Genomic DNA, 15,661 nt, shown 5'->3' with positions numbered 1-15,661 from the left:
CTACGTATTGGAAGAATGGACCACTACCTTCAACATTTCTACACCACTATCTTATACTTTATTTGTACCGAACATTTTTCTTCAAGAAGGTTAAAGATGGTCCTGCAAAGAAAAATAACATTTATTCCGAAGCTGCGGGGAATTCAAACCGTCAACTATCAAAATGCGAGGCAAGCATGCGAAACATAGCCGGCAAAACTTTTTCTTTCGTTATTTTCTGTTTCCGGTGAAAAAAGGTTCCCCAATAGGCAGAGCAAAATAGCACTCACAATACAATAAAAAATTAGGACACTTAGGAAATTCTAAACTGTGTTCGGCGGAAGCCTGTGGCCACTCCACTGCCTATTTCCATCACTTTGTTCCCACGCACCCACTCGAATGCAATGACGCGTCTAGCGAAGGAGCGCCGTCGCAGCGCGCAGTCGGGCCGCCTGGCGGTGCAGGTGACGTCACTGTTGCTATGCGTAGCTGCGCATGAACTTCGGCGCTGCCACTGTCGCCGAGGGGCGAGGAGGGTGTGCGCCGGTGGGTGGGAGGGTCACAGCTGGCACTGTTCCAGACTTTGGGTTAAGAGGCAGAAGGTCCCCGCGAGTATGAGCCATGAAAGGCTTCCGCCTTAATAATATTCAAGGTGGCAGCCGCAGCTTAGACTCCCTTGATTTTTGGCAAAAGAAAGGTGAACTTTGTAGATGCGCTGTCTTGCTACTGCATGCTAATAAGTAGATGTGCCGTCAGAAAGCGATTTTTTCAATGATGAACAATAAAAGGAATTAAAAATAAAAGAAAAACGATGCTTTCGCAAGGGAAGCACGGAAACAGTAGTCACTTCGTTGAGTAAGTTACGACCACCTTGTCCGTACTTGACACTGTCACAGAAGAAAAAGACGCAATAAATCCTGAACTGCTGGTGGACAGCTAACCAATGCAGAGAGGTGAGGGTTAAGGGAAGCGAAGATGAGAAAGAGGCACTGCAGATGCCTACATGACATGATGCCATGTGAGCATGGGTGGAACTAGCCCGCTTGTGCTCCAATTTGTAATGTCGCAACTCACAGTACGGCACCCAATTACTGACTCATCACGATTGTTATCCTTTCTAAGCTGGTGAAAAGTGTATGCCAAGGACATCCACTTGCAACTTAGGTATGTATAACAGTAAATCGCGCGATATTTTTGCACTTTACAATCGTTGAAAGATTGGAGAAACCTGAATGCAGCGTTGAATTTTAAAGGCGCCAAGGCACACTCATAAACATTGATCGGTACACGATATCATGGTTCTGGGGAAACAGTGCCGCGCACGTTAAGAAGTTCACTCATTCATTGATAAGTCTCATGTGCGTAATACAGTATGATCAAACGATTCGGAACATTAATGTGTGGAAGCATTTTTTGTCTTCGCTGTGACGAAATCTAGTCGCCTGGAATGCCACGCTGTCAGGGGAAAGTAGTCTCTATCCGATGACAACCATAAAACGCGACTTTGTCGCGAGGTAGAGCTGCAATAAATGATTTTCCGAGAACATGCTTCCCATAATATTTTGATCGCGATAGCACATTGCTTATTTTGTTTGAAAGATGAAACTCAATAGTTCATCTTTTCCATATATAGAAAGTTCCGGTGCGGGCATTTGCTTCATTTTAATTCCGTATAAACTAATATACGCAAAGACAGCGCTGGTATGAATGCGTAAGATATATGTGTAAATAAAGGAAAGAAATTCGCCTGCAGATGAGCGCTTTCACCTTTGCTTTCAACTTTAGGCTTCAGATTGTCTCCTTCGATAGCCAAATCACCGCCTCCACGCTACGCAGCAAAGTTTGGTAATGTGCGAAGCTGTCCAGTTTCACGCCCCGACAGCCAGAGGAGAGAGCACAGGGGTCGCTGCCCCAGCCCAATAACTGGCGGTCGCATCTTTCCAGTGGCACGTGATTCGGCTCTCCGGTGAGCACTTATATATTGGTACGACAGACTGGCTGTGGTCCGTGCTTTCCTTCTCACTGCGCTGACACTGCAGAGCGCCAGCTGCTGCAATGCCGCAGCAGTCCGTTCCTCTTCCGAGGTGAATATCGAACGGGGCAAAGAGCGGTCTTTCGTCGGAGATTCGACGAGAAACCTACGACTGGCGGTAAAAGACAAAAGCCAGCATTGGCAATAAAGCTCAGTGCATGTTGAACATGAGAAGAAAAAAGCCTGTGAATAATGAAAACTATTACCACGTTTAATTACTGAAACCAATACTCCCGAAGAATCAAAATCTTTGCACTCGAATAAGTATTAGGCATAAGGAGAAGCTTAAATTTGCGCCTTCACTTCGTATATAATATTCCCGAACTTCTGCACCGGATTCTTAAATTTGGTGAGCGGCATACTAACTGGCGTTCCTAATGAAAGATGCTAGGACAGAAAGAAGGGATGGCTTTCGCCATAGTTGCATTCAACCCTTCCAAATCTGAAAGGCTTTCCGGGCAAGACGCCACAGAGCACCTGTGATAGTTTCAGACCTGTAATCATATTAGAAAGCTTTGAGTGACTGCAATTGCAGAAAGGAGTTACTGATTAAATAGAAAAACCTGAATTCCGGCCATGTAACGTTTTTTAACGCATTAGTTTTATTTTTCATATATAGGAGCTTCTGTCTTGTCACCGGCTTACTTCATATCCAGTCGAATCATCATCTCAAAGCCGTGTAACCTCCGCCGTAAGAACTACCGCTGACTTCCGATCATTTTTCATGATGCCGTATGTGGATTGGATTGATCGAAAACTGGACGCCATGCACCATACTTATTCCGTTGAATTCGATATTGCAACTGTCATGGCCATATCCCATCGACTGCCGCATACTCACGGCCATCGAGAAAATTTTAAAAAAGTAGTGCTCTCTGGTTGTTCGCCTTCTGTGCGGAAGTCTTCATGAGATGAAGTTTTGCAACTGGGTAATATTTCCGACCAATTCTCTCATCAGAGCAAAGAAATGGGGGTACAGGTTGTCAGGTGCCATTAGGAACCGCACTGACTCCTACGTCCTTGTCTATTTTTTGCTGGCGTCATGACTAATTAAATCCATTGCCGGAGACACGAGCCATAGCCTTAGAGTGTGTATTATACGAAACTGCTTTATCTCTATATTTCTGTCATCGTCTTTAAATGTAGATTCAAATTTGCAAAACGGAGCTGTAATTTCATAGATTTGGCAGAGGGAATTTCATACATTTGGCAGAGAGGCTATTTGGCAGAGGGAAAGCGAAGCGCTAAAGCCGTCTCCATTGAAACGGGCTGACGCCGTAGACGCTGTCTTCAGAATGCACATGCGCGCTCGCTTGGAGCAGATAAGCCGGCATTTGGTGATTAGGCAGACATAGCCAAAGGGTCATTTAGACGTTGTCACGATTAACCTTGTCCAAGAAAGTTGCGAAGGGGATGAAAACTATTTCAATTCTGCTGTGAAGTTATTTATAATCAAATCTAGAATGACATGGTAGTCGTGCGAGCAGGTTTCCTGCAATTCGCAAGAAGACCACACGACGAGCGCACAAGAAAAATATTTGTTTTGAAAGAAGCAGATAATCCTTTCATAAACAGTGTCGAAACCACCATTGAAAGAAAACGCAGAGGTGGTTGAAACTGACAGCCAAGAACTTTAAACACTGTTGCTTTGCTTCACAGGCTGAGCAGTGTATTTTTTCGCTGTAGAAAACTTCCCAAATAACGACCATCAGGTGAGTAGAGGTACGGAGGCAACCCTCATGCGGATCTTTTGGGCTGTAAATCCTAGAGAGATGTAAGATACCGTGAAGCGCTATTTTTTCAGCCTATAATTTATCGGAGCTGCAGTTTTCTCAGCGCTAACAATGCTTGTTTGGTTGAGAATATCGATAGGCTATGGTATTCGGCTCTGTAGAAGCTGTCCACAGCCGATAAAAATTGACAGGGTGCTCCGCACAGGTCCGTAAATTTGCTGCAGGCGCACATGCTACCGCTTTACGTGAGTGTGTTCGCCGCATCATCGCAGACCATAAAAAGGCGGTTGCAGGAAGTCAGGTATAGTGTGCGAGCCCCTTCCAAAATCAGCACTGGCGCTGAATATGCAGTAAGTGCAATATAACTGAACTGATTTGTTTTGGTTGATTAGGGCTTAACGCGCCAAAGCTCCTGAGGCTATGAGGAACAACGTAGTGGAGCACTCCGGATAATTTCGACAACCTGGGGATCTTTAACGTGCATTGACGTCGCACAGTACACGGGCTTCTGGCATTTCGCCTCCATTAAAAGGCCACCGCCGCTGCCGGGATCAAACCCGCGTCCTTCTGCTCAGCTGTCGAGCACCATAACCACTGAGCATCCGCGGCGGCCCTTCACTAAATTCTCGTTTATTATTACGTTGTTTCAGCACGAAAGCGTTAAGGCTCCCGTTCTTCCGAAAATCGGGCGTCGTCTTCGTCGGTATTGTGAGCTAAAAACTTCTGAGAAGGAGCCTTAGGTTCCCTAACCTTCCGGCGTCATCACAACCTACCTACCTTCTGGAATGTGAGCAAACTGACCACCGTGGCAGGAGGCAGTTAAATGAATGATCGATCGCGAGAGGTTGCTCGGGAAGAGCAACCTGGGCCACACATGCCCCTCCCCTCCCCCCTTCACCCCCCCTCCCCGTTGTGGCAGCACCAGCGAACTCAGGGATTAATCTCTTAATCGTTGCAACACTGTTCGAGGAGTAGTATGAGGTCTTTAAGCCGATATATGAATGGTGTATGAATGGTGCATTTTAGTGGTACAAGGGTAACTTTTACCTAAGAGCGCCATGAGTCATGCTATTTTCTTCTTCTCAAGGTGGTGTCAGAGACTGATTTCTCAAGCATGTTACCCCAGATAAGCCGATAATCAGGCCAGGTTTGTACCCGCATGTTTGGTGTATGCTCTAACCTCTAGGCCACCGCTGCGGTACATAAGAGTACCAGCTGTCTACACCGTACACACCACTCTGTACCAAGGGATGTGAAACTCCGCTGGAGGGTATGAGTTGGCGAGTGTGAAGACAAGAAGTTTATACTTGCTGAAGAATAAAAAAAAAACATTTGCAGTCTTTAATTCTTACGCAACCTCATAGCTGAGTGCGCATTTGTCATACAGCGGATATACATCATTGATAAAGAAGGTGTTCATAGCCGGCTTAATAAGGAGATATAGGTGACTGGCGCTGGCAAATGAGTTGCCATTGTTGGCTTGAAAGGAAAGGTTGACGCTTGAAATCACAATGCAGATGTGGGGCGAACAATTTCGTTTTAGATCAGAACTCTATATTTTGAAAGATATAGAAATTATGCCACACGGCCTGACTATTGCAGATACGTATGTGGAAGGAAGTCCTCACCCCAGCCCATCCAAAACTCAGCACAACTTTTTCCTCACTCAGCACAAAATGGTGTGCCGTAGACCCGGCTGCACATGGAAAAAACACCGAATAGAACGCTCTGCAGTCGCGTATTCGCGGAAAGCACTTTCTTCGCCAAAACGAAAACTTTCTCAATTCTAGGAGTTGCTTCTCATGGTCTCACGTTTGCCAGTTCTTTTGCGCTATCCGCATTTTCTCTGCACGCATCCACAAAGGAAAAGCTTGCTCCGGGAGAACCGCATTTCCATATTCTGACTCGCTTGTCACCGAAGCTTGGCAGCCCTGTCACAAGCTATTCGAAACAGCGCTACCTGAAGCGTTGCATTTTGCAGTTTGGATTTTTCTTTCCTTTTTACCTTGAAGCACAGCTTCTGTTTGACCAACTGAATTTAGCTTCTAGACAAATTTGAATATCGAATCGTATAGGCTCCCGCCTGATTGGAATTAGGTTTCCGTTGGAGTAAAGGGGACGAAAGCTGCCGAAGGAGGAAGAAAAGCGCTATTTTCATCCTCAATTTCGAACTTATCAATAATTAGATACACTTAAGGTGGGCACAAAGGAAAAATTAGCCTGTGGGCTGAAAGCAGTACAGCTCCTTACACGACCACGCTTCTGTGAGCTCATTGGCCGGGCAGTGTTGATCCAGAAATCCAGACAATAACAGGTAGACCTAGAGTTTATGGTATATTGCAGTACTATTTACGTAAGTTTAGATATAATTTGTAGAGCAGGCGTGTTGCAAGGGGGTCCAAGACAACACTTATACATTCGATACCTGTAATTTAATATTGTCAACCTCGACAATGTTGGCTCCTTTACGGACAGCAGATTAGCGAGTTTGGCTGAGTAACCAATTCAATTCAATTCAATTCCATTTATTTTCCAAAAAATTCTGGCGGCTGCCTGGACTAAAAGCTGTAGGTATACAGCTTGACGAGGCCCAGGCAGCCGTTACAAGGCATAGAAGCAGACTTTGTTGAGAACATTTACATACACACACAAAAAAAACGAACACATAGTCAGGTTACAGTTTTCACAAAAAACAGGACCGCCAGAAAGCACAAAATTATCAATAAATTACAATAGGGAAATACAGAAAACATATTTACATAAGATACAAGGGAGCAGCTGTACTTGGGCGCGAATTATACGTCAGGAATTATTTTTGAAGAAATAATTCACGGAATGCTTTCTTAGTAGGGTTATTTATGTCTTTATATCTATTTAAAATTACTGGAAGATTGTGCGGTAGTGCTTGGAACTTATAGTCAGTGCGAAAATGGGGAACTAACCAAGTGTCTATGTTGCGAGTATTAATTAACTGTGTGATCGTTCTGTTTCAGTAGCGCAGTGCCTTCTATCATAGACCTAAAGGATGACGACAGATGAAATGAAAGCAATATTCGGAATTCATACGTACTTTGAATTTTTAACACACTGAATGTTTCAAAAGCTTGCCGTGTGTGGCTTAGGTAATCAAGATTGGCAATGTGACGTATAGCTTTCTTTTTCAGAAGGTAAATTTTTTCTAGGTTGGTCTTAGTTGTTGTCAACCAGACTAATGTGCAATAGCTTATTTGCGAGACAAATAATGCATTATATATTTGTAGCTTTATTTTACCAGGAAGGAACGCGCGGCAACGAGCAATTGCACCTGTTACCAACGAGAGGTTTTTTATTATCTTCTCAACATGCGAATCCCATGTAAGGTGTGAAGAAAATGTTACACCTAGTATGGTGTGTTCGTGAACAATTTCAATTTCTTCACCACCACAAATGATCTTTTTTTCTAGACGAAAATATTTGTTTCTTGCACTAAATAACATAACTTTCGTTTTTGCAGGATTAATTTTTAGTAGATTAATATCAGACCATTCACGAAGCCGATTAAGAAGTTGATTACACTTGGTGACTAGTTCATTCACATCAGGACCAGAGAACAAAATCGTGCAGTCATCAGGGTAAATAATGAATTTTAAACCTTGGTCAATGTTCACAATACTGTTTAAATACACATTAAATAGCAGAGGGCCTAGTACACTTCCCTGAGGTACGCCTCTGATTATAGGTAGTAGAGATGATTGGTGGTTTCGAATATATACACACTGTTGCCTGTCATCTAAGTAAGATTTTATTAAAGATAAAGGGTTGCCACGAATCCCATAGACTGAGAGCTTATGAGTTAGGATACCATGATCAAGGGAATCAAAAGCCTTACTAAAGTCTATAAAGAGGCCAAGGGTTATTAGTTTCATTTGTATATTTTGCAGCACGTGTTCCTTTGACCCCAATAAAGCTAGCTCAGTTGAACGTCCTTTTCTGAAGCCGAATTGTGCATCAGAAATGAGATGATTCTTCTCAAAGAATTGGTTAAAACGATAGTGCAATATCTTTTCGAAGCCTTTAGCAAACGTAGGTATTATTGATATTGGACGATAATTTTTTGGTAAGTTTTTATCGCCTCCTTTATATATAACTGACACTCTAGACTTCTTCATTGCAGCGGGAAATTCCCCCGATTCAATAGATAGGTTGAAAATATATGTAAGTGGAGCAGTTATATACTCTAAAATATACTTAATGGGTTTAATTTGGATATTATCAATATCAAGCGCTTTACTATTGTTGAGGGACATAAACGTTCTGTATACTTCTGCCTGATCTGTTGGCTGAAGAAATATATTCTCAGCCCGTGAGTGTCCTGTATCTTCGCTAGTTATGTAACTGCTAGCGTGTGCAGAAGATCCGATGAAATGTTTATTGAAAAAGTCGGCAAGAGCACGACCGGTAACTGGGTGGTTTCTATAAATCATTTGATCAGGGAGTGCATCTTTTTTATGTCTTCCTAGTGCACTATTTATTACTCTCCACGCTGCAGCTGGTTGGTGTGTATAGATGTTTACAAAAAGGTTTTCATAGTAAGCAACCTTTGCTCGTCGGAGTTCAGCATTTAATTTATTTCTGGCAGTTTTGAATTTTTTTAGCGCATCAGGACTTCGCATTTTCAGAAATGTATGAAAAAGAGCATTTTTCTGCTTTATAGTTTTTAAATGATTATGGGTCACCCAAGGTTTTCTTATCTTTTTTGATACCCTAAAGGTTTTTATTGGGAAGTGTTTGGAATAGATTTGAGAAAAAATTTCAAGAAATCTTAAATACGCCTCACTGGCATTCGCTTTGCTATACACCGAGGACCAGTTTTGTTGGCTAATGTCATGCATCTTTTCAAGGTCAGCCTCACAAGTTATTTGTATAGCATCCGAGGTGTCGGACTGCTTAGCAAAGATTTTCCCATTGAAAGTCCACACTGACTTCCAGTTGTGAGCATACTTTCTCTTTACAGCCATACCCAGGAGTCTTTTCAGGGCCGGACAAAGGTGCTCATTAATGTATATTGGTGCCGTGTTTTTAATCCCAATGTCCTCATCTGTTAGACGGGCCTTTTTCCCTTTCCTCAGTGCGCTATCACGTTTTGCTCGAGACTTGAACTGAACAACAAGAATACTCTTGTCAGGATTTTTAGTAGGAACTCTGTGGCAACATTCCATGTCATTTTCAATGATTGGCTCATCAATCTTCTCTCCAATTTTAGTGACAATCTGCAACACATTCTCATCATCATGTTTCTCAACACCATGAATTTCTATGTTCGTGTTTCTAGAGTATTGCTCCATGGGGACCATGCGTTTCACAAGTTCATCTTGATTTTTCTCTAGTGATGTGCACCTCGCGTGAAGCTCCCGATTCTGTTCTTCAAGCTTAACATTTTTCAAAATTTCAGCCTCAAGTTTCTTCTTTAGCTCATCTAAAGAGTCATGGGCAAAGTCAAGGCTTTTTGTCATGTTTCGTTGTTCAGTCTTTAGATCTCTGATTTCATTTCGAAGCTCTCTTTCGATACGCTCCCGTGAAGCTTTCACTTCCTGTTTGTACTCTTCCTTCATCTTGCCTAGTTCAGCCTTCAGTTCCTCTTTAAGTTTGGCTATGTCTTTCGCCATGTGGTTGAAGACAAGTCAATGCAAACACGCGCAGACACAAAATGAACGGGAACAAAGCGCACCAACTGGCAGCTGCGACGATGTCAGAAAAGAAGCACAGGCAAATTAAAATTGATACAGTTTTTACACTAACCTGCAGCAAAACGCAGAGACACAGTAAGTTGGTGCTCGTCGTTTATCGTCGCCGCTGCCAAGTAAGGCCGAAGGCGATGGGTCGCTGTCTTTATAGCTTGCGTCCGGTGACGTCAGGAGTCAGGTGAAACCGCCACCGATAGCCGCAACCGCTGAAGGAAACCGCCCCTTTTAGCCGGTAAGGGCAAGCCAACGCTTGCCAGGCTCGTGCAGTCCGCTCGCTGGTTTAGGGCGCAAAGTTCAGACGGTGGAAGGCAATCTGCAGCAAAACGCAGAGACACAGTAAGTTGGTGCTCGTCGTTTATCGTCGCCGCTGCCAACCACGAGGGCTACGCCGCATGAGGATCGAAGAATACACTAGAGCTTTAAAAGCTGGATACAGCCATGTACATTAATGCAGCACACTTCCATTCATACTGGTTCTGTATCTCTTGCGTGCTAATTTATCATTTTTATAAGACGTGGTGTTCCATGTAATCTGATTGTGCCCACGATGGTTCATCATCCCCCCGCAGTGAACAATGAGAAGGGCACCTAACTCAAACTGGCAGTTTAATATTGACGAGAGTCAGCACAAAAATATAATTTTTATTATTCACTAAGGACCTTTGTGCCAGCAGATGTGCAAGAAAGTCGAATTGCTAGAGCGGTATTCTTAAGAAATGCGCAGAACGAAAATTATGTTGCCGTAAGCCAATGTTACCTGTGTTATTTTTTGTTTGTGTGTGCGCACCAAAAAGTAACTGCGAAGGCAATTTCAAATAAAACCAATGATTGGTTGTTACCATTTAACATCTATGGATTAGCCTTGCTAATTTGATAGTTTAATGATGTCATCACTCCGCTGTGCCACAACAAACCACAATGTTCTCCGCCAGTCGAAGAGAAAAAAAATAGGAGAACGCTTTTCCTGCTCATCATATAGGGCATGAATAGAATATTACCGATTGCTATCTTCTTTGCGTTTATGGGCATAAACTCAGTTGCCTAGAACGAGGCAATACAGAAGTAAGCATGAGGAGGGACTAAATATTTAATTAGTCGGCGGGAGGACTGTAGATGACAAATAAAACTGTTTTGATATAAGTATGGATTCAGATATGAAGAAGGACGTAGTCAGCCTCACTAAAAATCTGGCTTTCAGCAGTACTGAAATAAAAATTACAAGATAAGCTTTACAGAGAAGCAAGAAAACACACAATAGAACTGGTAGCATCATGAGAGGAAGTAAAATATGCCCGAACCGTCACAATGACCTATATAATATAGCTTATAACACAGGACGACTATATCTTGGAATGGCGAGACACAAACCATATGAATTAAAGCTGTAAGGTGCGTAATAAATTAGCTCCGAGCCCAAAATTTATTTAGAAAGTTAGCGAACGCCACCGTAGCGTATTAAAGAGCGTGGAAGTAACGTCCGTCTGTCTGTCCGTCCGCCCGTCCGCCCGTCCGTTCGACCGTCCATGAAGCCCGCTTTATCAGTGTTCATTCTAGTTTTGGCGTCACCGTTCGCAAAGAAACCAAACGACCATTAGTGCCATCACCTGGCTAATCCTTGCTGCGTTGCTTTCGTCCACCTTCTGGATCACCTGCTCGTTCACATATTGTAGCTTGTGAAAGGGATGAAACAATCGTGGTGAGCAAAGAATTCCCCAAGCTCGTGGTAGCTACCAGAATGAAAAAAAGAAAGGCGCTGTATGTGTTACACTTTCACGTACTGCTCAGGACTTAGCAAGTGCTGCGACCGGATTATTTTCGAAGGGTAGTAAAGCGGTGACGCCGAATATGGCAGCAGAATGCGTTTAATACAAAATGTTTGGGAGGCATATGTAAAAATGAGGAAAATAATTCCTAAAGAAGGTTCACATTGAGGCACGGAAGTACCGTGAGCAACTGAAGAAAGAAACTCTCCGGTTGGGGGCGCAGAAATTATTCCTTTTATTCTCTACAGATTCCGCATGATGCTTATTTACGAGGCCAATATTTTCACCGCGAGAGAAGTAATGTTTAATGTCCTGCGAAATTGTTTTTCTTTTGCGGGTCAGCAATGAGCAGAAGCGGCGGGGTAACAGTTTGTGTGTTTTCTTTACTTGCGGCCACCCCGCTTCCTACGGCGACTCTCGTTCCTTATGGAGCTGAGCACTATTTTCTCTTCCTCACTTATAAGCCTCAGCTTTCTCCGGCGCATGGTCTTTATTTTTTTTTGATGCAACAGCTGTGAAGCAGCTAGAATGGTGTTGCAAGTTAGCGATTTTTATTTAGAGGATCAAATAAATGTTCTGGCATAACACCGCTCAATCTTCCAGAAAAATCACGGTGCAAAATAAAAAAAAAACATTCAACCAGCTGGGCTGAAGTTTTGTTTTGTTATTACAAAAATAAATCGTTCTAGAGGACTTTATACCCAGTAGGGTGAGCCTCAAGTGATGCCTTCAAATTTCGACAAAGAGTAGGAAAGTGCGTTCAATTAGGAGACAATTAGTTGCCTAAACGTACCTATAAGCTACTGGAACCGCGATAGACTATTCAATGTAATTTCCAACAATTTTTTCTTTCTGTAAACATTTTAAAATTGACCTCTAGGCGACAGCAAAATCTCTGGTCCAGCCTTTGATTCGCCGCCCTTTGGTCAATCCCGGACGCTCGGAATCATCTTTTGCCTAAACATTCGCTATTCTGTTCAAATATAAAATCTACCCGGGAATTTAAATCAGTCCAAAGGCTCCATTGACTTTTTGGCTTCGCAAAATCCGCCCACCGCCGATGTCCCAATCTCAGCCCTCACTCATTTGATGAACAAGGCGGCTCACCCACGATGACCAGTTGTTGCCGCTTTGTGATTCTTGCGATCCATTATGATGCAGGCGGCGTCCACCCTCTTTCCATGAACAGTTACAGTGGACCAAAAAAAGAAGAATAAAAGCGCCTGCCTTGGTTTCACACTGTCAACCATTAAGAAGGTGCCGAGTCAGGACAAGACAACCAAACAAAGTTCACTCATGAATATTAATTTGTGGTGGTGCCCTCGTTCTCCCTAATTCACCTTTGGATCATATGTCTTCCGAAATGTGAGGTACCAAAAAGTTTTGTACCGAACACGTCACGGGACAGAAATCTTCCAGAAGTCACAGGCACCTATAAATACCCACGGGAACTAGTAAAATAAAAGAGGGAGGTGAAAGTATGAGCGCTATGCCACCTGCATCCTTCCTTTTCTCAAGGGTTTAGTTCGTTTTCAATTTAAGGCGTTATTGATTAAACTTCAGCTGTTGCAATGACATTTCGATTTGGAGGTCGCAATAAATTAGGTAAAGTCAAGCTTTCATTTATGCGTACCATATACCATAACATAGAACAAACACTCAAGCACAATTTTCAGGAGGTGAAAAACAGCAAAGTAAAGCGAAGCTATATTTTATTTCTTCGCGAATACCAGTGGAGATTCAATGCTCTTTCTTAACAACTAAAGAACACACAACCGACCAAACACAAATATGAGCCGTCGCGGTCGCTGAGGGGTTATGACGCTCTGCTGCCGGCCCGAAACACGCGGGTTCGATCCCGGCCGCGGCGGTCGAATTTCGATGGAGGCAAATTCTAGAGGCCCGTATACTGTGCGATGTCAGTGCACGTTAAACAACCCCAGGTGGTCGAAATTTCCGGAGCCCTTCACTACGGCGTCTCTCCTAGCCTGAGTTGTTTTGGGACGTTAAACCCCTATAAACCAAACCAAACCAAACACAAATATATGCAGGCATTCATCAACAGTTCCTTCAGGCTGCAGATAAGTATCAATGCGAACACAAAACAGGTTTGTAGCGTTGCGACCGGAAGCAATGCGCGTGCGTGTTCAGTTGAGTGATTTTGCAGATCGCGTCGGAAACTGTTTACATGGGTCTTAGATAACAAGGGCCATCGTATGAAATGCCGTCCGGAGATGCTGATTTTTGTAAAGAGGCAGAGTGACCAAGGAGAATGAATGGTTACTGCAAGGAGGCCACGAAAGTCACAATTCAAAACCCCTTGCCTCCACAAAAAAAGTAAACTACCTGAGAATTGCCTCCAGGATATTTTTAAAGGGTAGCGCCTTGCAATTTTGATTCTGTGGTCTAGCAATGTAATAGGTCTTACACCAGTCACGGAAAGTCTCTTGTCAAGAAACGTTACCAATGTTCTTCTTGCAAATATCTGGAATCAGTTTGGTACCCCTAGTCGCCAGATTCGGCAGCTCTCTTCCCCTCATCAGATGTTGTAATGGCCAGTGTTCCCGTGCATTTTACAACGCATCGAACGCTTCTCCAAGAGAACTGTGCTTTGAAAACTTCTAAGCCTCGCCCAACTTCTTTCTGAATACGAATTCACCCCGCACTCGTTTGAATAAAATGAAACAGAACGGATGCAGCCGTTCTTTCCTCGCACCTCATCGATGCCGCAGCGGCCGAGAATGAGACATTACAACGTTTATTTGGAAGCACTCATGAGGTGCCGATTCATCTTAAAATGTGCCCTGCGCCTGTTCTTAAAGGCCAAAAGAGAGTTTAACTCGGTACTTATATCAAAGAAGATTTTGTCGTCACGTAGGTGGCGTGACAGTATGCACAAAGGAGTGGACTGCATACAGAAGACTGGCGTTAAAGTGTTCATTCGGATAGCCTACGCCCACAAACACATCTGCGGCAGCGATGTATCAGAACATTTGCTCGGCGGTCGTCGAAGCTCGAAATCACCGTCGCACTCAGCCGCGAAAAATTTAAGTGTGACAAAAAAATTTTTAGACAAGGGGTCTTAAAGCTTAAGTCAACTTCGAATGCTGTAGAATAAGTTGCGCTCACTTGAATCATCTACGGAGAAATCTGGCTCCTGCTCTCGAGAAAGAAAACAATAACTCCGCATGCGAGTAGCTTGGAACATGTAAAGCATCCAAAGCAAACTTCGCAAAATTCGCGGCGATATTGAGCCGTTTTGTTCTTTGTGGAGAGCAGATGGTATTTTTATTGAAGAAAAAAGACCGTCACTTTGAGCGCATCATTATTAGCCCTATCGAGATACAGCATTGTTTTTGTTTCCTTAGTTTCTTGTCAAAGAAACGGCATTCACGAGAGTACGGAAAATTCATACACCGCGCAGCGCTTTATCTTTGTTAACTTGCACAAAGTGAACGCTCTTCTTTTTGTTTTTGCTGTGACACGAACTTTTGTGCAACATGCTGTTCGAAGCTTCTGTCTACAAGAAGGAGGTTTTGACGGAACACAGGGACGGCAGGTTTAAATTACTGCTCCACGAAACCAGAATGGCTACTGCCGTACACTGTCCATAAGGTGATCAGACACCTGAAGAAGCCTTCTCGAGTCCCAGTTATTAATTTTTGTCACACATCTAGCAATGAAGTAGTAGGACCGATTACAAATTTAGACACAACTAAAATCGAATCGAAACGTGTTCATTTAGGTGTCAGTCTGTAGGCAGAAAGAGCAAATTGTGGCAGGAAAAGGTCTTCTGGTTCTAGATAGGCGGCACGCAAATCGAAGAGAACGACAGACGTTTTGACCTACGAACTTGCTTTCTCCGCACAAACCATTTGCGAGCCGGTCGTTATCTGCCGCCACTGACTCGCAGAACGCGACTCCCACACAGCCTTATGGCACATCCGGGACCGTCCGCAGCCATATGCCAGCTCAGCAGCAGAGAATAACCTCCCACAGGCGCATACTTGCAACAGTAAAGTAAAATACCCTCGGCCGTCTGCCCCAGCTGGCGCCTCTCTTACGTGGAATCGGCCGCTATGCTCACGCATAGCACTGAGGGGTGGCAACGCTTACTTTACCGCCTTTTTTTCCGGAAGACACAGAGCGCAAAGGCAACCTTGCATTGCTTCTCTTGGCACCGGGTCCTTGACGTTATGCTTACGGCATTTCCGTCTTTTGTTTGACCGACACTAAGCAAAAGAACCCAGACGAATGCTTCATTAACTTGAAGGGGGCAAAAGCCGCGCGAAGAGCATTATCTTCCGGTGGTCGTTTACAGGTGCATTGCAGCTTTAATTGTTGGTAATTTTTTTGTTTTCCGAGGCAGTTCAACCAGCCGCCATTCCCCAAGCGAGCAATTTGACGAATGCCTATTCTTTCCCGTCTCAA

Source organism: Amblyomma americanum, chromosome 2 (assembly GCF_052857255.1).
Source record: "Amblyomma americanum isolate KBUSLIRL-KWMA chromosome 2, ASM5285725v1, whole genome shotgun sequence".
Taxonomy (NCBI): Eukaryota; Metazoa; Arthropoda; class Arachnida; order Ixodida; family Ixodidae; genus Amblyomma; species Amblyomma americanum.
This window is presented reverse-complemented; position numbering follows the sequence as displayed.